At 45.0% G+C, this 20,762-nt stretch overlaps 1 protein-coding gene across 2 annotated transcripts in view; it reads right to left on the bottom strand.

The window, feature by feature from the left end:
* Positions 1 to 20,762, bottom strand: part of ZFPM1 (zinc finger protein, FOG family member 1) — a 312,656-nt gene that overhangs the window by 273,452 nt on the left and 18,442 nt on the right. The gene's annotated exons all lie outside the window — the stretch shown is intronic.

Here is a 20,762-nt window from a genome sequence, read left to right on the forward strand (position 1 = left end):
AGTTCACAGATCAGTCAGTGACATCCTCCTATTGGTGTCACTCACGCTCTGGTCCTTTCCTCTCCCAGTCTGACTCCTCCCTGCGGGAGATTCTCAGGCTGCTGAAAGGTATTCATTCCCTAGTGCAGTATTCCTTACTGCCTTTGTACCTGTCCTCCAGATATTGTTCTCAAGGTATTACTGTTGCATCAAATACTCATATTACTCAGTGGTCGAGAGGTAATATATCGGATTATCGGTGATACTGCAGATCATCAATAATCAGGTATATATCTGTATTTTTGGTGATACTGCAGATCACCAATAATCAGACCCTCTCTGTGTTACACCGATTGTTACAGAACGGCAGACCAAATGCAAATGGACGCACTCACCAGCCGTCTGGGCACACTTACCACTTCGGTGGAAAACATCAATATTGTGCTGGGCAGCCACCAGACGTTAATGGATGCTTTGTCTGGATCTATACAAACCCTCCAGACGGCTGTGAAGGATATGCGATCTCCTCCTAGCACAGACATACGTATGCCTGTACCTGAAAAATTTTCTGGTCACAGATCTGACTTCCGAAATTTTAGAAGTAGAGTGTTATCATACTTTGAGTTAAGACCTAATTCGTCAGGAACTATGGCCCAAAGGGTTACCTTTATTAAAACCTTGTTATCTGGCGATTCTCAGACCTGGGCGTATAGCCTTCCCATCAGTCACCAGGCCCTAACCTCTGTAGAGGAATTTTTTAAAGCTATGGCAATAATTTACGACGACCTGGGCATTGCCTCGACTTCTGAGCGGAAGCTCAAACTTTTACGTCAAGGCAAGAGTCTGGTTGAAGATTATGCTGCTGAATTTAGGAGATGGTCAGTATCAGCCAGGTGGGACACATTTGCCCTTTTAGATTGTTTTTTATCAGGGTTGTCAGACGAGGTCTCTGAGCTTATGTTAAGTCAGCCGGAACCTAAGTCCATCGATGAGGCTATTTCATCGGCCATCAGGATAGATCGCCGGCTGCGCTATCAGAGACAGACCCGGGGTAAAAACCATGTGAGAATGGTGTCCCACGCTGCACCCCCAGTAACTCCACCTCCAACCGCTTCACCTCCACCGGTGCCAATGCAGATTGGTCGGTCAAAGTTGTCTCAAGTGGATCGGAAACGCAGAATATCAAAACATCTCTGTCTTTATTGTGCAGAGGGGGGTCATAGAGTGCAGAATTGCCCTAAGAAGTCGGAAAACGCTACTGCCTAGGCGTAGTCAGGGGTAATACCCTAGGCATGCAATTTTTACCCCTAGATGATAAACGTTTGCTTCTTCCCTGTACTATTTCGTGGGAAGATAGGTCTGAAATCACTGAAGCATTCATTGACTCGGGTTCAGCGGCTAATTTTATGGATTTTGAATTTGCAAAAAAGTTGGGTATTCCGGTCACCCCGGTAAAACCACAGATACAGGTTACTGCAGTAGATGATTCCCCTCTGCAGGGTAACAGTCCTCTGTCACAGACTCCAGAAGTGGGAGTCACTATCGGGGTGTTGCATAGAGAAATTTTTTTTTTTTTTTGTGTTACGAATGACAACCTCCACGATCATTCTTGGCATGCCTTGGTTACAACTTCACTCACCTCAGATTAACTGGGCCACTGGTCAGCTAACGAGCTGGTCTTCCCATTGTTTTCATCATTGTTTAGCGAAGGTAACCTTGGGTGAGACCAAGATTCACGTGGAAGGATTGCCAGATCAGTATTCTGAGTTTTCAGACGTGTTTTTTCCTAAATCGGCTGATAAACTTCCTCCACACCGCCCTTTCGATTGTCCTATTGATCTCCGGTCTGGTTGTATGCCCCCTAGAGGTCATCTCTACAATTTATCTGGGCTCGAAAAGTTGGCCATGCAGGAATATATCCATGAAAACTTAGCTAAAGGGTTCATTCGCCCTCCCGGTCGCCTGCTGGAGCAGGTTTCTTTTTTGTAAAGAAAAAAGACGGAGGCCTTAGGCCGTGCATTGATTATCGGGGCCTGAATAAAATCACAGTAAAAAATCGCTATCTATTGCCTTTGATAGACGATTTATTTACCCAGGTCACCAATGCTAAGATTTTCTCAAAGCTGGATTTGCGGGGTGCATACAACCTGGTACGGATCAGAGAGGGCGATGAGTGGAAGACGGCCTTTAACACACCCGATGGGCATTACGAGTACCTGGTGATGCCCTTCGGGTTGTGTAACGCCCCGGCTGTCTTTCAGGAGCTCATTAATGAGGTGTTCAGAGAGGTTTTAGGCAAATTTGTCCTGGTATATTTGGATGATATACTAATCTTCTCAGCCAACCTCTCAGAGCATAGGGATCATGTCAGGTTTGTGTTGCGCAAGCTAAGACAAAACAAGTTATATCCCAACTTGGAGTAATGCATTTTTGAGGTAACATCTGTCACCTTTCTGGAGTACATAATTTCCACCTCGGGCCTTTCTATGGACCCTGCCAAGGTCTCTGCTGTTCTGGAGTGGCCTCAGCCGGTGGGACTGAAGGCTCTCCAGAGATTCTTGGGGTTCGCTAACTACTATAGAAGGTTCATAAAGGGGTACTCCACAGTCATCGCACCCCTCACCAGCCTCACAAAGAAAGAGGCAGATACTAACCACTGGTCCTCCAAAGCTCTTGCTGCTTTCTCCACCCTGAAGGAATTGTTTTGTACTGCACCCATTCTAAGGCACGTCGACATCTCCTATCCCTTTATTGTGGAGGTAGATGCCTCAGAGGTTGGGGTAGGGGCTGTGCTGTCTCAGCGTTCTGGGTTGCAGGGAAGGTTACACCCGTGTGCCTATTTCTCCTGTAGATTTTCACCCGCAGAGAAAAACTACGATATAGGCAACAGGGAGCTCCTAGCCATTAAATTGGCCTTTGAAGAATGGCGTCATTGGCTAGAGGGAGTAGAACATACGATTACAGTTTACACCGATCACAAAAATTTGAAATACATCGAGGGGGCTAAGAGATTGAGTCCCTGACAGGCCCGGTGGTCTCGATTTTTCTCAAAATTCAGATTTATAATTACGTATAGACCGGGTAGTAAAAACATTAAAGCAGATGCTTTATCCAGATGTTTTGAGCCAGAGACAGCACAGCCCTCAGACCCAGACTATTCTCCCACAGAAAGTGGTGTTGGCAGCCACAGAGACCTGGAGGAACTGGACTGAAACTTTAAGTCCCTTCCAGCAGGATGTCCCTGAAGGAAAGCCTGAAGGGGTCATGTTTGTACCGTTGCCATTCCTCCTCCAGATATTGCAGATGTTCCACTCCCACAAGAACGCTGGACATCCTGCTGCCACCAGAACACAGGACCTTGTTGCTAGGTGTGCATGGTGGCCTTCATTGGCAACTGACTGCAAGGAGTATGTGAGAGAATGTGCAGTGTGTGCAAGAAGTAAACCCTCCCGTCAGGCACCTATGGGAACATTGCAGCCTTTACCCACCCCGAGTGAACCATGGACCCATTTGTCCATGGATTTTGTGGGCGAACTCCCGAAGTCTGAGGGCATGTCGGTCATTTGGGTGGTAGTCGACAGATTCAGTAAAATGGCCCATTTCGTGCCCCTGAAAGGACTCCCCTCGGCCCAGGAGTTGGCCGATCTCTTCATCCTGCATATCTTCCGGCTACATGGTATTCCGGAAAATATAGTGTCAGATCGGGGAGTCCAATTTGTTTCTAAATTTTGGAGGGCATTCTGTCATCAGCTGGGCATGGAACTTTCGTTTTCGTCGGGCTACCACCCACAGACCAATGGTCAGACCGAGAGAATTAATCAATCTCTGGAACAGTTTCTAAGGTGTTATGTTGTGGATGCACAGACTGATTGGGTCAAGTTCTTGCCGTTTGCAGAATTTGCACACAATAATTTGAAAAGCTCTTCTTCTGGATTCTCTCCATTCCAGGTGGTAACAGGAAGGTTGCCTAGGTTCTCATCATTGCCAGTAGCTTCTACTCCGTTTCCAGCTCTGGAGGCTTGGCAAAAGTCATTTAAAAACATTTGGGGAATTGTGAAAAAGAATCTAGAGAAGGCTTTCAGAGTCAGAAAGGACAAGCTGACAAGAAACGTTCCATAGAGTGGAAGTTCCAGCCAGGAGACTTGGTCTGGGTGTCCACTCGTCATTTGGCTCTAAAACAGCCTTCACCCAAGCTAGGACCCAGATTCGTGGGTCATTCCCAGTAACCAGGAAAATCAATAATGTTACTTATGCGATTAATCTTTCTGCCAGCATGCGTGGTGTGAGATCATTCCATGTATCCCTGCTTAAGCCAGCAGTTCATGTAGATTCCACTCCTCCTCCCCCTGTGATGGTGGATGACCAACCTGAGTATGAAGTGGAAAAGATTTTAGACTCACGTATTGTACAGAACTCAGTACAGTATTTGGTTCACTGGAAGGGTTATGGCATTGAGGAAAGAACATGGGAGAGGGAGTTCCCTGCTCTACATCCTGAGAAACCGGTTAGGAGCTGTCCGGAGTCCACTCCTCAGGGGTGGGGGTACTGTGAGAAAACGCGGAAAAGCCGCCGCGTGTGCTCAGAACAAGGCGGCTGATTCCGCATCCAACGCGGCGGTTTGCACGCGTAGGCCTACATCTGCCAGTATGGCTGAACGCCGAGAAACAGCCGCATGCCCTGATAGCGGTGCGGCTGGTTCCGCGTCCAGCGCGGCGGGTGGTACGCAACACATGTCTGGTGTGGCTGGGACTGATAGTCCACACAGGTTCAGAAGGACTTGCGCGCACGCTGAGAGGCAGAACTTTTATGACAGCCAGAAGGGAGTCAGCTGACCAAGCCGGTCAGCTGACGATTCAGCCAGTTCCCATTGGTCCAGCACTTAGGGGAGGCGCTGGAGAGCGCTGTGCTATATATACCGGGTGCTGGTCATTCGCTGGTTGTCTGCCGTTGCGATCACTACGTGGAAGCACTCAGACCTTTTTGTCAGAATCTGTGTTACCATTGTGTTATACTTCAGACTAGTTCCAGGGTGTTGATGATCAAGGACCTCACACCCAAGATTAGGGACTTGTGTTACCATTCTGTTATACTTCAGACTAGTTCCAGGGTGTTGATGATCAAGGACCTCACACCCAAGATTAGGGACTTGTGTTACCATTCTGTTATACTTCAGACTAGTTCCAGGGTGTTGATGATCAAGGACCTCACGCCCAAGATTAGGGACTTGTGTTACCATTCTGTTATACTTCAGACTAGTTCCAGGGTGTTGATGATCACGGAGCTCACACCCAAGACTAGGCATTGTTTATTATCTGTTATGACTTACTGCTTTCCTGACCACTCTTCTGTTCACTGATTCGTCCATACCGCTAAGGTGGTTAATTTCATGGCTGCATTCTCTGCCTGGAGCGATCGTTGAGCCCAATAACACAAAGGGCTCAAATCACTAACGGCAGTTCGGTTAAATAATTCAAGTAGGTAAAAAACACAACATTTGGTATTTACATTTTTTTTTAACCAAAGTTACTAAGATTTTCCTTATGAGGTAGAAGTTCTGTAATTTACCAAACAAACATGCTTCAATTCCCTAAGCCCTGCTCGGTAAGTCTGACTTACCAGCTGTGGAGCAGGTCAGCGGTCAGACAGAAAACAGATATTTACATCTAAAAGGATGCAGAAAAGCCTTATAAAATGTCTCCTTCATCTTCTCTGCAGGAGTTAAGTCTCGCCTTCCAGGGTATTGGACCAAATCGGGGTGAGAAGCAGGGCTGTGTGGCTCTCCCTATTGGCTGCCTGGATCTGCCTATTGGCTGTCTGCTACAACTGTCAATATTTTACTGCATGGAGAATGTGAGTTATCAGCTGGTCAGAGCAGGAGAAAAATACGAAACACTTTGCTTGCATTACCGAATGCGCTAATCTTTGTGAATGGCAATTTCTTGACTTTTTTTTTTTAGGTATTTACCACACAAGTTGGTAATTTAGCTTTTAAGTGTGGTAATAGGTTTAGTGAATAGGCATTTGGCCAAGTGATTGGTAAAATTAGCTGTTTTCTGCATTACTGAATGCAGTAATGCTTAGTGAACTGAGGTCAATGTCTGATACTGCTTCCATTTCTTCCTCTATACGCCAGGAGGGGATGGGTTTTAATGCCATGATCTTAGTTTTTTTTTTTAATATTGAGCCTTATACCAAATTTTGCACCCTCCTCATCAAGAGGTTTCTTACTTATTTTTCACTTTACTTTACCGTATATACTTGAGTATAAACTAAGGGTGATATTTCTTTTGGATGGCCCTGACAGACAAAATCACTGAGTGCTGCTGTACTATATACTATACTGTACCTCTCACCGCTGCTATTATTGTATGTGGAAGGCCCACCTCTTACACATAGACTTGCTAAATACAGAGCTTGGATATGTTGATTTGAATTATATCAAATGGTATAGATCAAACATGTCAAACTCTGGCCCACGGGCCAAATCTGGCACTCAGAGCCTTTACATTTGGCCCCCAAGTGGTTTCCCCACTTTGCATTACGTTTGGCCCACTGTAGACCACCAGGGAAGCTATATTGGGGGTGAAGCCCTAGAACACCAGGGAAGCCATATGGGGCAGTAAGGGGGAAAGCACTAAACACTAGGGAATTGTACAGGGCAGAGTGGGGGCCACTAGACACTGTATAGGGGAGGGAGGACCACTAGACACCAGGGAACTGTATAGGTGAGGAAGGAGGGCCACTATGTAGGGGAGGGAGGAGGACCACTAGACATCAAACCATACAGGGGAGGGAGAAGGACCACTAGACATCAGGGAACTGTATAGGGGTTGGAGGGGCCATGGGACACCAGGGAACTTTATAAGGGCGGAAGGTGGCCAGTAGACATTGAGGTTGGCCTCAATAGGAAAAGCTGTTCTAGGTTAATTGAAGGCATATGTACACTAATCCCACCACATGACTACAGGTGATGACAGCCAAGGGTGTAGCCTAGTGAGGCAGTAAGGGACATGCGTTCTTATTATCATTATCAATTTATAAAACAAAACAAACAAACACAGAACATTTATATCACGCTTTTCTCCTGGCGGACTCAAAGCGCCAGAGCTGCAGCCACTAGGACATGCTCTATAGCAGCCTTTCTCAACCTTTTTACCTTGGAGGAACCCTGTAAATAACTTTTGGATCTCAAGGAACCCCTGCAAACAATTTTTTGGTCTCGAGGAACCCCTACATCTATTTTTCAGGAGGCATGGTCTGTAAATAGGTTAGGCTGCTAATTTCACTATCTCCTATTACACTGCCACTCATTATACTGTCTCCTGACCCCCCCAATTTAGTGCTTCTTGTTACAGTACCACCTATTATAGTGTTCTCTATTATACTTCCCCCACGATGGGGTAAAATGTCAAGAAACCCCTGCAGAGTCCTCAAGGAACCCTGGGGTTCCAGGGAACCCTGGTTGAGAAAGCCTGCTCTATAGGCAGTAGCAGTGTTAGGGAGAATTGCCCAAGGTCTCCTACTGAATAGGTGCAGGTTTACTGAACAGGCAGAGCCGAGATTCGAAACCAGGTCTCCTGTGTCAGAGGCAGAGCCCTTAACCATTACACTATTCAGCCACTCTAAGTATTATATGCTTGAATTCGTAGGCCTCAGTTACTTTTCCTGGCGGTAAGCCCGAGCTTATGCCGCCCAGGAGGATTTCTCATCAGGCCCTGCTGGCCGATTTGCATATTTTTTTTTGTACACGCAGCTAGCACTTTGCTAGCTGCGTGTACTGCCCGATCACCGCCGCTCCGTGCCGATTCGCCGCTACCCGCCGTGCCACCCCCCCCCCCAGACCCCATGCGCTGCCTGGCCAATCAGTGCCAGGCAGCGCTGAGGGGTGGATCAGGACTCCCTTTGACGTCACGACGTCATCCCGCCCGTCGCCATGGCGATGGGGGAAGCCCTAATGGAAATCCCGTTCAGAACGGGATTTCCGGACAGGCTTGATCGCCGGAGGCGCTCGAAGAGGGTGGGGGGATGCCGCTGCACAGCGGCTGTCATGTAGCTAGCGCTTGGCTAGCTACATGATTAAAAAAAAAATAAAAAATATAATAATAGTGCTGCGCTGCCCCCTGGCGGTTTTAATTGACCGCCAGGAGGATTAAGGAGAATTTCTCTTAAAATAAAGACAGTTCTGATTTTCAGTAGAACATTGTACTGGAACTCCCAAGGCTGTATCAGAGATATCCAGTGCAGAGGCCAGACCAGCTGGCGACGAACATCATAAACATGCGCCATTGTTATGAAAATATTCTCACAACATTACATTGTAACATCTGCGACTGCGAGCACGCAGGGGGTCTCCGCAGCCGCCTCAGTTCCCTGCTCGGAGGATTTTTCCATTCCGCCGGCGTCTAGCACGCCGGGGACGGAATTGTCATTAGCACATAGGGTTGCTGTATCGCGCGGCCGCGCGCGTAGACAGGACCTTTATGCTGGGAGGAGGCGCGTCAGCTGATCCGCTGACGTCAGAGGGGACTCACGCCGCTCAGGATTGGCTAATTGTAGTGGGCGCGGCTGTGAGGTCTCCTCTGGTTCTTAAGCCTGCACGATTCACTCACAACCTGTCTGCTGTTGCGAATACATACGTGTTAGCGCTCAGACCTTAGACTAGTATCCGATGTGCTTTGATCTGGGAGGAAACCAGGGATTTCACACAAGACTAGGACTATTGTTTACTGTATTATTATTGATATTCTGTGTATGGCTCTGGCTTATCTCTGACTCCGCTATTGCTTAACGTTACTGTACCTCTGCCCATCTGATCTAGTTGCTGAACCTCTGCCTGAATACCTACTACTCTTTTGCCTACTGATTCGGTACTGTATGTGCCTCTCAGTTGCCGAACCTAGCCTGTCTGACCTCTCTACTCATCAGTGGGCCCTTGCCACTGGTGAGGTGCTTTTCTGATAGTACCCACCAGCTCCTCTGGTGAGGTCTCATTAAACTAATCAGTTACTGTTGCACCAAGCACATCTCACTCTGTGTTCCTGTTAGCTATACTTGCATTATTGGTGATTCTGCAGATCACCACATAATCAGGTATAGCGTCTGTATTATTGGTGATTCTGCAGATCACCACATAATCAGACGTCTGTGTTGCTACACCAAAACATTATTACAATCGTTACATACATTAAACAATGGCCTCCTCAGAACAGGGTGACAGGTCCCTGGAACATGGAATTTTCCAGGCCATGCGCAGTAAAGACTGTGCTTGTCATGATATCACGGGGTCTTATCAGCCAATAGCAGGCGATGAGTTAGTGATCCGTCCCTGCTCAGATGATGTCACATTTAACTCTTTAGAGTTTAGTATAAGAAGAGCTAATGAGCTCCTGGTTATGTAACATAAGAGAAAGCCTGGTTGCCATTCAAAAGGAATGGACCAAGAGCCTGTAACGCAAAGAGGACTTACTACAGACCAATTGCTTCGCTGAGGTGTAACAAACATGTAGAGATAAGCATCTGTAGATCTGTTTACTGAATAAACTCCTGAAACTTTGACAATGTCTAAGAAGTTCTATCTCCTACGCTGTTACTGTGATAAGAGTCGAGTAATCACACTTCCTGTGATATGGTGCCGAACTAAGGTGTGGTGTTGCCCATAGCAACCAACAAACATTTATTACAGGAGGCAGGAGAGAGTGCTAAGTTAAACAAATCAGCACACCCAGAATAATGCAGGGGGCAGGTGGCATTCTCTGCCCTTCTGATTTGATGCAAGTTGACATTTTTTGGGCAAAGTCACTAAATACTCTTGTAGGGCCTGGATTCAAATCCTGAGCCAGGACCCAATATATGAGGTTTGCATGGGTTTTCCCCGACACACCAAAATCATGTAGGTAGGTAAAATTTTTTAGCGACAAGCAGATTGTCGCTAGCCTGGCGCTATTTTCAGGGGTGACAGCAGAGCCATGAGGGATTAGCAGCAGAAAGAAACAGAGGCTTATCATTGTGCACAGAACATGCCTGTGTGTCCAATTAAGATGTAAAAATTCTACCTCGGGTTTCTTTTTAAGTTAAAGGAGATATCTCTAAAGTTAATGTTTAAATCCTTAAAAAACTACAGAATTCTAAAGTTAAAGACAGGCTGTTAATTGTGAATATAACTACAGAGGAGGTAACTTAAGGACTGAAGTGATAAGATAACTCTCACTGTGAAAACTTATCTCTACACCTTAATAAGGCAAGCTTTTTTTAGTGAATTAACACTGAAAATACCTATCCATGTGTGGTGGTAAGTTTTCTCTTGCCTTAAGGTCCGTACACACGCCGGACTGGAGGCAACGACGGGTCCGTCGTCACCTTCCGCTCGGTGGCGTTTCAGCGACAGTCCGGCGTGTGTACAGTCTGTCGGCGGACTGATACGGCTATTTCTGCCGTATCAGCCGTACCAGTCTGCAGACAGACTGTACAGACGCCGGTCTGTCGTTGGAACGCCCACCCAGCGGGAGGTGACGACGGACCTGTCGTTGCCTCCAGTCCGGCGTGTGTACGGACCTTTATTCTCACCAGCATGATCTTAGTGAATTGACGCCTAATGACTGTAAACTGAGCACTATATTATCTATAGGACGTCAACATAAAGCATCAACAAATTCTATGGCGCTGTTGAGAATGAGAAACAAACATGGGGTACATAATAATAATACAGAAAATATAGACATTTGTGATACAGGGCTAAAGCCGGTCATAAGCTATACTACTGCACCACCAATCGGCACAATGTTCAACATTACGATCGACATCAACAAGAACTGCCACTGCGGTTCTCATGAGTTGCCAATGTTTTGCCCAATTAGAAGTTTTGTCTCAGGAGGGGCAGCCTCTGGATCTTAATGAGGCTTCCCCCCGTTCTCTTCATCCTCCGGGATCCAGCGCTAGCAGCCCCCGAACACCGTAGATGTAAATATTTACCTACCACGATCCTGCGCAGGCGCAGTAGCGGCTTTCCAATCGGGCTCAGGCCAAAAAAGCCGAGCTTGATTGAGTCTGCTCTAATTAACATTGCATAATTCTGTCATACTTGCAATTACAAGCCACACTCTGTATTTTAAACAAGCAGAGCTAATGACCCTTTCAACTTCCCTGCAGTAAAAATCTTATCTAAATCTGTTTCTGACTGTTTCTCTGATGTATAAGTGCTTCAGAAAACAGCGACCCAAGTTGGGTCGGAGAGATCAGAGAGGCTCTTTTGCATAGATAACAATTGAAGTTTCTTACCTCTTCCTGTACTGGCAAGAATATTAGACCCATATCTGTGCTACTAATGTTTTATTTCTTAGCTGTACTACACATACAATTCATTATCTCATAATTGTATTTTTACTTCATAATAATAATAATAATCTGAACATTTGTATAGCGCTTTTCTCCTGTAGGACTCAAAACGCTCAAGAGGCCACCCTGCAGTGTTAGGGAGTCTTGCCTTGAACTCCTCACTGAATAGGTACTGACCCTAGCAAGGATTTAAACCCTGGTCTCCCATGTCAAAGGTGGTGCCCTTAACCAGTACACTATCCAGCCACTTCAGCTTCCCTTTAATTTATTGTGTAATGTGGTATATACATTTTAAACAGATTTCAGTATAATGTGTAATTTGAGGCTATCCTTGAAGGTTTTTGGCTATTGTAGGATTACAAGGGACACTTGTGCTGTTGTGGTACATTTAAGTACTGCAAGCGTCTTGAACATCAAGAGCAACAGCGACATCCATGGACTATAAAAGAGAACTACATGCCATCAAATACAGCTTGTGAATTCTGTTTCGCCATGAGCTTGCTGTGCAATCTGTAACGCCGAAATCTTGCTAGTAACTTGCTAGTAATGGTTGCATGTGGCAGCTAAAGGGGAGACTATTAATAAAGATCAGGCAAGCCACCTACATACATGAATATATATATACAAATGTAAAATCAGCACATTCAGAGTAAGGTGCCTGGACAGCATACAGGGAACAAAGGTAAACGCCTACCACTTTGCTGACATATTTACTGCAAATGAAAGTATGTGGGGAATGTGCAGGGAAGTAATGGTGAACTTGAAGTGAATAAATGAAGATATACGTAATATCTGCCGCTATAAAGGTTTTCATCTTACGAACCAGCATTTAAAGAGAGTCTGAAGCGTCCAAAAAAACCTGTTTTTACTTCACAGTCTTCTTTACCATTAATGCCATACCTGAAACGCCGCATCCCCGCAGCTGGACTCTCAATTAATACCCCCCAAATCCCCGGTGAAGATTTGGGGCTCCTTTCGGGTAGAGGCAGAGCTTTGGGCAGTAGCTCTACCTCTACTCGCGTCAATCTGCGCTGATCGCCGCCTCTCCCCGCCCCTCTCCGTCTTCTTTCACTGAGAGGGACGGGGAGAGGTGGCGATCAGCGCAGATTGATTGGATTGAAGGCAGAGCTACAGCCCAAAGTTTTGCCTCCCCCTGGCAGCAAAATCCACGACTTGGAAAATCGTGAATTTTTGCCCCGGGATTTCGGGTGTTTTAATTTAGAATTCAGCCACGGAGATGCAGCGTTTCAAGTATGGCATTAATTCTTAAGAGGACTGTAACTTAAAAACAGGGGTTTTTTTGGACGCTTCAGTGTCTCTTTAAAGCACACCTGAAGTGAAAGACATATGGGGCCATGTTCTATTGCTAAACTCACCAGCAATAAGTGCTGGTGAGTGTTGTGTTAGTTCTTAAATTAGGCAATGGGAGCATCGCCTAATATAATTACATTTATCACCCCCTCCCCCCCCCAGCGGTAAAGAACTTTCTTTCTTTACACGCTATCTAATTGCCCTTTCCATGCCTCTGGGATGCGATGCCTCCCGTCAGACATGAGCGTTAGCTTAGACCTGCAAAAAACAGGTATAAACGTGTTAACACATGTGTTGCACTGCTGCATCTGGGGGTCTACTTTAATAATGAGACTCGTAGAGCTTCCCGTCGGGCAATTTTCATTGGTCCAGACTGTGGACCAATGGGGAGCCCCGGTGGGAGTTTCAAAGATGCTTTGCTGGGGCTCCAAGATACTATATTTACAGCATCGGGACTTGCGACGAGAGGTGGCAGATGTCCGGCGACTAAAGGTAAATTACTCGTGGGTGCCTGGTTCAGCATTAGGGGGTTTCCTTAATATGCGGATGGACCATCAGGGAACTCTGGGGGTCTTCTATTTAAAGGAGGTCACCAGATGCAGCGTTGGAAGACGGCGGTGAATGTTAGTCGGGTGCGCGCATCTCTGGGGAGTGAGGGAGCAGTGCTGAAGGACAGCATAAAACCTCGCTCCCCAACGCCCAGGACATGATAGCATCGCTCAGTCTTTCGCCTGAGTAATGCTCCCTAACAAACGACCATCGCACAAAGGAAATCGGCAATAGGATTTGCCGGTAATCCTTGTGTGATGGCAAGGTGATAAGTAGCTCGCATCTGCAAGCTACCTATTACCTTGAATAGGATATGGCCCATGGAGGCTGACCTATATTTATTTTCTTTTAAACAATGCCAATTGCCTGGCTGTCCTGCTGATCCTGTCCCTAACACATTTAGCCATAGACCCTGAACAAGCATGCAGATCAAATACTCTGACTGAAGTCTGGCTGGATTCGCTGCATACTTGTTTTGGGTGTGATTCAGACACTAATGCAGCCAGAGAGATCAACAGGATGCCAGGCAACTGGTAAATATGGAAACCTCAATATCCCTCAAACTGAAAGTGTCCTTTAAACCTGAGAGGAATGTGGAAAGGGCCAATGATGTCTTCTTTTTTTTTTTTTTAGAGGTTGTAATTACATATCAGGTTGTTCTATCTCAGAGAGGGAAACAAAAAGGTTTCAATTCACAAAGAAACGCCATGTAAAAAAATAATGGGTAGGATGAAGGCACCCAATGTGTGTTCTATTTTAGTATTTTTTAATATAAATAAAAAAATTATATAATAAAAAGAGAGGTAATTGGTTACCTCTCCAGAAGATATAGACACCAGTTCAACTGGAAAAAACGTTTTTATTCAAAAAGCAATCCGACCTGCTTTTTTTATTCAAAAAGCGGGTCATGGTCCGCTTCCTCAGGTCAATACAAGATGCCTTCATAGCATAGGGGATAGAGTGTAGGCTCCTGTAAAAAAAATAAGGCATTGGTAAAATACAGAATTTGGTGTTTATTGCTGGGAATGCACGGCTCGAATTTCGCGCTCGATTCCGCGCCCGATCGCTTTTCACGCTAGATTCTCTTATCTTTTGCTCGTTTTTCTTATCTTTTTCCATTGTCTCCTGTTCAGAATCGAGCGCGGAAACAATCGGGCGGGAGATCAGACGTATCGGAAATTATCAATCGAGCCATCTAAATCGAGCAGTGTATTCCCAGCATAAGACTTTTTTCCCAAATTCACTAAGATTTACTAAGTTTTTTCACACATGTGGTGATAGTTTGGTAATTTACCGAAAAAGTGCATGACTATTCACTAAGATTTTACCTCATGAGCCATTTCATTCTGTATTTCAAGGAATCATGCAATATTTCATACAATGCAGGGAAAATGGATGTGATATAGATAGCTTTGTTATTTACAGTACTAGTGACAAGTAAAGTGCAAGTCCAGACATCAGTGCCTTAAAAATTAAAAAAAAAAAACATACACCACATGCATATCCATAGAACCAATATAATGTTTTTGTATATTTAATAATTCTGGTTTTATGAACTGTGACAAATGGATCTTTTTTATGCAAACATATTTTAACATTATTCTGACTTCAATCTAACATTCTACCCAGTCTGTACCTGGTAAAAACCCCTAAAAACCTGCAACACCGGCCTTATGGGGCTGTTAAGTGATGACTCCCTTTTCCTGTTTTTACATTTAGAACAAAAAGAAAGTTAAAAAAAAGCTCATAGCATTAAAATCAATTGTACAGAGATCAGAGATTTGCCTGTTCTAGGAATGATCATGCGTCAGATCAATGTACACCCATGTGCAGTATTATTTCCTGCCACCTAAGCTGATCCTTTGCATGATGTGCACTTGTTAAACAATAACAGAATTGCAGATCTCAGATTGAATCTGAATTCTTGCCTCTTCTTGGTCTGTCTGTAGTTATATATAGGTGCCCAGGGACATACAGTACTTTCTAACTCCTGAAACTGGTAATAGCGACAACTTTAAAGTGATCCTGAGCCAAAGCTCGGGATACTCACCTTACGAAAATGGAGCCTCAGGATCCTATTGAGGCTTCCCTCACTACTCCGTTGTCCCCCATTGCTGAGCGCGGTTCCCCTCCAGATCAGTGCTGCTCTCCTTCCCATTCTGCAGCATGGCCACACAGTAGACACGCGAGTACGTCCACGCATGCACAGCATCACAGAGCTCTCGGCTCCGGCTTACTGCACATTTGCGAGCGGGCTCAAGCGGCTACTGCGCGACCACAATACAGGTAGAAGAGCTGCGTGACCCCGATGTGTTTAGCGACAATGCATTGTCGCTAAGCTTCAGGGGGGCTGCATTCAGCGACAGGGGACATTGGAATACAGAGGGAAGCCTCAATAGGATCCTGATGCTTTCCTCTGTTTAGGTGAGGATCGAATTTTAAATACACTTTTAAATTTTAAATGCTACATTTTTAGAATCCTACTTATAAGGCTTTTTAATATCAACTAGCATTCCACCTGATCAGAGTCATTAACTGGATAGAGAACCCACTCCAAAAAAAGACTGGACACAGATAGAGAATCTTACCTTTTCTTTAAGCCCCGTTTTATACTATACCGGTACGGTGATGGCGCAGCAGGGGAGCCTGCCGTGTGATCATCACACAAATCCTTCTTAAAGGGACACCTAAGGCTGCTTTTACAGTGGGACGTTACAGGCACACGTTAGAGCAGCCTGTAACGCAGCCCAACTCACAGTAATGAAAAATCACTGGGCTGTTCACAGTGCCCACGTTGCGTTACAGTGTAACGCTAGACGTTCAAATAAAGTGCAGCAAGCTGTGCATTATAGGTGGTTTTAGCTGCGTTACACTGTTTGCACATGCTCAGTAAGGGGAGAGTCTGCTATTGTTCCTAGCCACATGGCTAATTAATATTCACTGTAGTGTTGTCCAGATCATGATCAGCTACTTCCGTTTTCAGCGACCGGGGCCGACAGGACTGGGAAAGCGAGTGATTCTTCATGTTTCTGGCCGCAATAGCAGTATAGAGGGCGCTATTGCGGGCCTGTTGGCGCCTGTCGCCAAAAATGGAAGTAGCTGCCGGCCAGGAGTATCAGAGCGAGACTGCGCGGGCACCGGCTAGCTGCAGGGGGCTGCTGGAAGCCCCAGGTGAGTAAAAATCTTTTTTTTCTACCCTTAACCACTTCAGGACGAGAGCAACTTTCACATATCAGCGCTGCTCCCATTCATTCACCAATAACTTTATTACTACTTATCACACCTAAACAATCTATATGTTGCTTTTTTCAGGACAAATTAGGCTTTTAGCATGTGATAATTTTATTTAGTAATTACCTTATTTTCTATGCATTTTAACCACTTGACGACCAGGGGATTTATGGCTGATCTGTGCTGCGTGGGCTCTCCAGCCCGCAGCACAGATCAGGATAGAGCCAGGGAGATCAGACTTACCCCCTTTTTTCCCCACTAGGGGGATTTCCTGCTGGGGGGGGTCTGATCGCCGCCGGCTTGCTGCGCTTTGTGGAGGGGGGGCTTTTCAAAGCCCCCCTCCGCAGCGTTCTCTGCGCTCCGTCCCTCTCCCTCCCCCCGTGAGCTGCGCAGGACGGATATCCGTCCTGCGCATTGAAGGATAGGCTTAAGCCTATCATAGGCCGGCGATCCTCGGCCAATCAGAGGCCGGGGATCACCGATCTGCCTTACGGCGCTGCTGCGCAGCAGCGCCGTATGATGTAAACAGCGGGGATTTCTTCCCCGCGTGTTTACATTTTGCCGGCAAGCTGCGATCGGCGGCTCTCCAGCTGTTCACAGAGACACCCTCCGTGAACGGACATGGAAAGGCCGCTCGAACGAGCGGCCGTTTCCATGGAAACCCGCAGATGACCAGTTTACGCCAATCGGCGTTAACTGGTCGTCAAGAGGTTAAAGGGAAAAGAAGGGAAAAAATAGAAAAAAAAAACACTAAGGGCCTGATTCACAAAGCGGGCATAACTCAGTTATCACGCCTAAAAGACTTTAGGCGTGATAACCTTTGCACTGCTGAGTTAGCACCGTTTTGTGCTCTTTATCGCGCGCAAAGTCCGCGCGCAGCACCCACAGGGTTTCATGGGCGCATCGCGCGCACTACACCGTGCGCAGCGCGATTGCGGGCGCAAAACCTTGCGCGCGGGAATTTCACGCGAGTTTCATTTTATCACGCCTAAACTGAGTTTAGGCGTGATAAAGGGCTTTTCACAGGCGTGCAAACACTTTGCACCGCTTTTTTCCCTATTTCCCCATTTACATTCACTACAGCTTTACAAGCAAGACGTTATAAATCAGGATGATACCATTTATCGGCTAACTAAAAATGAATACAAATAAGCAAGCTTTCGGCCTTGCAGCCTTCGTCGGGCTTATATCCTGTTAGTTTGCAGGCTGGTGGTACAGACAGCTTATATACATGCAACATCAAAAGGGAAAACAGATATTTTTTTCAAGCATAAATACATGTCATTAAGATGCCTTAATTCAAACAGACCATCTAAATGGGGTTAAAGGTTGTTAGCTGAGAAAAGGATCCTTGTTTACTCGATGCTCACAGACCTGGGATTAGGATTGGCCCAGAGGTATCGTAAATTCTTAGTTCACAAGTTCAGCTAGAATGGCTGAGAAAGTTCAAATATCATCAGCCTCATACCAATATAAAAAGTTGTTGTCTTTGTTCAAAATCTTCTCCACAGCTTTGAACCGATTTATAAATTTTGTTTCTGCTATTAATCGATCATTTGAGGTTTTGAAGCCACCCTTCAGGGCAGTGACACAAAGCTCATCCATGCTGTGTCCATTGGACCGAAAGTGTGTAGCAACTGGGAGTCCAGATTTGGTATCAATAATAGTGTGCCTGTGTCCATTCATACGTTTGCGCAGAGTTTGTCCAGTTTCTCCTACATACATAACATTGGGGCATTTAGCACACATGATCAGATATAACAGATCGGTGGAACCACAGGAAAATGTACTTTATACTCTGTACTCCTGTTGTGAACCTGGTATCGTTACCCTGTCAGTGGAGTAAATGTGTCTGCAGGTCCCACATATTTTTTGTCGGCAGGGTGATGTTCCGTTTTGTTGAGGCCTATTCAAAGAACTCCTGACGATCATCTGTTTTAGATTGTGTGGTTGCCGATATGACAAGAGTGGAGGTTTAGGGAATATCGTTCTCAGTCTGTGATCCTTGTGTAAAATGGGATGAAGTTCCTTAGCAATCCTCCTTAAGATTTCCAGGTGTGGGATGTAGGTGACAACCAAAGGGACACGTTCCTCTTTCTGGTTTTGCTTATATTTCAAAAGTTCAGTCCTGGGGATGATGCTGGCTTTCCTGATTTGGGCCTCAATAAACAGTGCTAACTATAAGTTAAACCCAGAGAGATAGTAGAAATGTTCATGCACCAATGTATCAATGTGACGTGCAAGGATCCACTCTGGAGTAAGAGTAATCAGCCGTAATTCTTCAAGATCCGCACCATCAGATAAATAACTTTATTAGAAATTAAAATTAAAACATGATAAAAAGCATGGGTCAAGCCAGATGACGCACAGGCGTTTCGGACTAGCACAGTCCTTTGTCAAATCTTCATAGACTCACACTATGAAGATTTGACAAAGGACTGTGCTAGTCCGAAACGCCTGTGCGTCATCTGGCTTGACCCATGCTTTTTATCATGTTTTAATTTTAATTTCTAATAAAGTTATTTATCTGATGGTGCGGATTTTGAAGAATTACGGCTGATATAAGTTAAACCCACACATTTTATTTGCTTATTCATCCTGGTTATTAAAACCAATGCTGGTGAATCACAGGAGGGTGAGATATTGTTATTTTGATATTGCTATGATGTTCACACGCTAGTCAAGACTGTCAATGTGTGTCATATGGCATCAGCTTTGCCGTTGCTGCTTCCATCACCGCTGGCTTGTTGCTTGGGTTGGCCATTTAAGAACTTTGCTGCTTTATATCGGAATGCTTCTATAACTGTTGCTTGAACTTTGGGCAGTTCACTGTTCTGATCTCTGCCCTTTCGTCTGTCGCTTCCACTCTGGACAGTTTCTGCTAAGTAGATGAGCTCACATCATTGTCTGGCCAGTGTATGCTAGTGGTATGTGTGTGGGGTCTATGTGAGGAGATGGCCATCTCATGGGTTTTTTATTGTTCCTATCAGATATGTTCGCAATAAAATGTATATCTTTTTATAGATTTATGGCATAACTCTCTCATTATTTACGAAACAATCACTGTTAGCATCTGTTAAATTTTATCTTCTCCAAATAATTGTGTGTCTGGTTATTAAAACATTTACATTGTGTTCCTAACACAATGTATGGTGACATAATTGTATTTGGAAAGAAAGGTGTCTTTTTCTGTTCTTTTATTTTTTTCTTTCTCATTATACACTATCAATGATTACAAGATCTTACTTGCAAACATAATAGTAATATACCCTCATGGCAAACATATTTAAAAAGCCATGTTCCTAAGGTAACAATATATTTTTTTTCTTTTAGATTCTGCAACTTTGTTATCATTTTACAAGTTTTTTATTTTGGTACAGCATATGCAAAAATGTAATTGCTTTTGATTCAGTTTGTGACTAAAAAGAATACACAAGACATGGGCCTCAACCCTAAAACTGTCTAAACTGTATTCTACTACTTATCACGGTTACAATGTTACCACATATGTCTCTTGTAGTTTTCTTACAACTTTCCCAAGTTTGATCATAATTTTGAAAATGAATTTTTATGTTTTGATTGAGTTTGTCCCTTCCTATTTTTTATGTGACTGGGGTCCAAGCTGTAAGACACACCAAAATGTATTCTACAACTCGTCATGGTTAAAACGATACCACATGTGCCAAATTTAGTAACAAACTGGTGGTGCATTGGCCACAAATACAATGGACGTATATATACGTCCTTTGTCATGAAGTGGTTAAGTGACCCTTTAATAAGATCCTGTGGCCATGGTGCGGCGACAGGGTCATACGCTGGGCAGGAAGTACATCACTGGGATTCCCGTTGGTCTGCGCATGCACGGCATGAAACGCCGCAGCCCGGCGTTTACACTTACTGTGTCACTGCCTTTTTTAATGCGGGAGGCAGCGAAGCCTATAGCCTTGAATGGCACAGCTTCTGGGATTCGTTTGCGTACTTGCAGACCAGAAAGTGCTAGTGGAAACTGACCCCCAAGAGGAACCAAACTAAAAAAAAAAAAAAAAAAAAAAGCTTTAAACATACTGCACCGACAGACAGTATTATAAATAGATAATACAACAATATTACCTAACTACGCAACGGCCAAGTTCAATCCAGGGTGTGCACATTGTTGTAAATTTAAACCAGCATCTCTAGCACTGCAAAAGTCGTAGCACTGCAAAAGTAAGAGCGCTATCCACGTATGCCAAAATGCTTACCAGCAGTTTAGTGTCAATCTCCATATTTATAAAGACATTAAAGACCGTTTCACACAGTTGGGTTAATCATGTGTTTGCCACTTGGTTCAGCTGCTAATCTTGTAGCATTTGTAACCACAT

Source organism: Hyperolius riggenbachi, chromosome 11 (genome assembly GCF_040937935.1).
Source record: "Hyperolius riggenbachi isolate aHypRig1 chromosome 11, aHypRig1.pri, whole genome shotgun sequence".
In the NCBI taxonomy this organism is placed as follows: Eukaryota; Metazoa; Chordata; class Amphibia; order Anura; family Hyperoliidae; genus Hyperolius; species Hyperolius riggenbachi.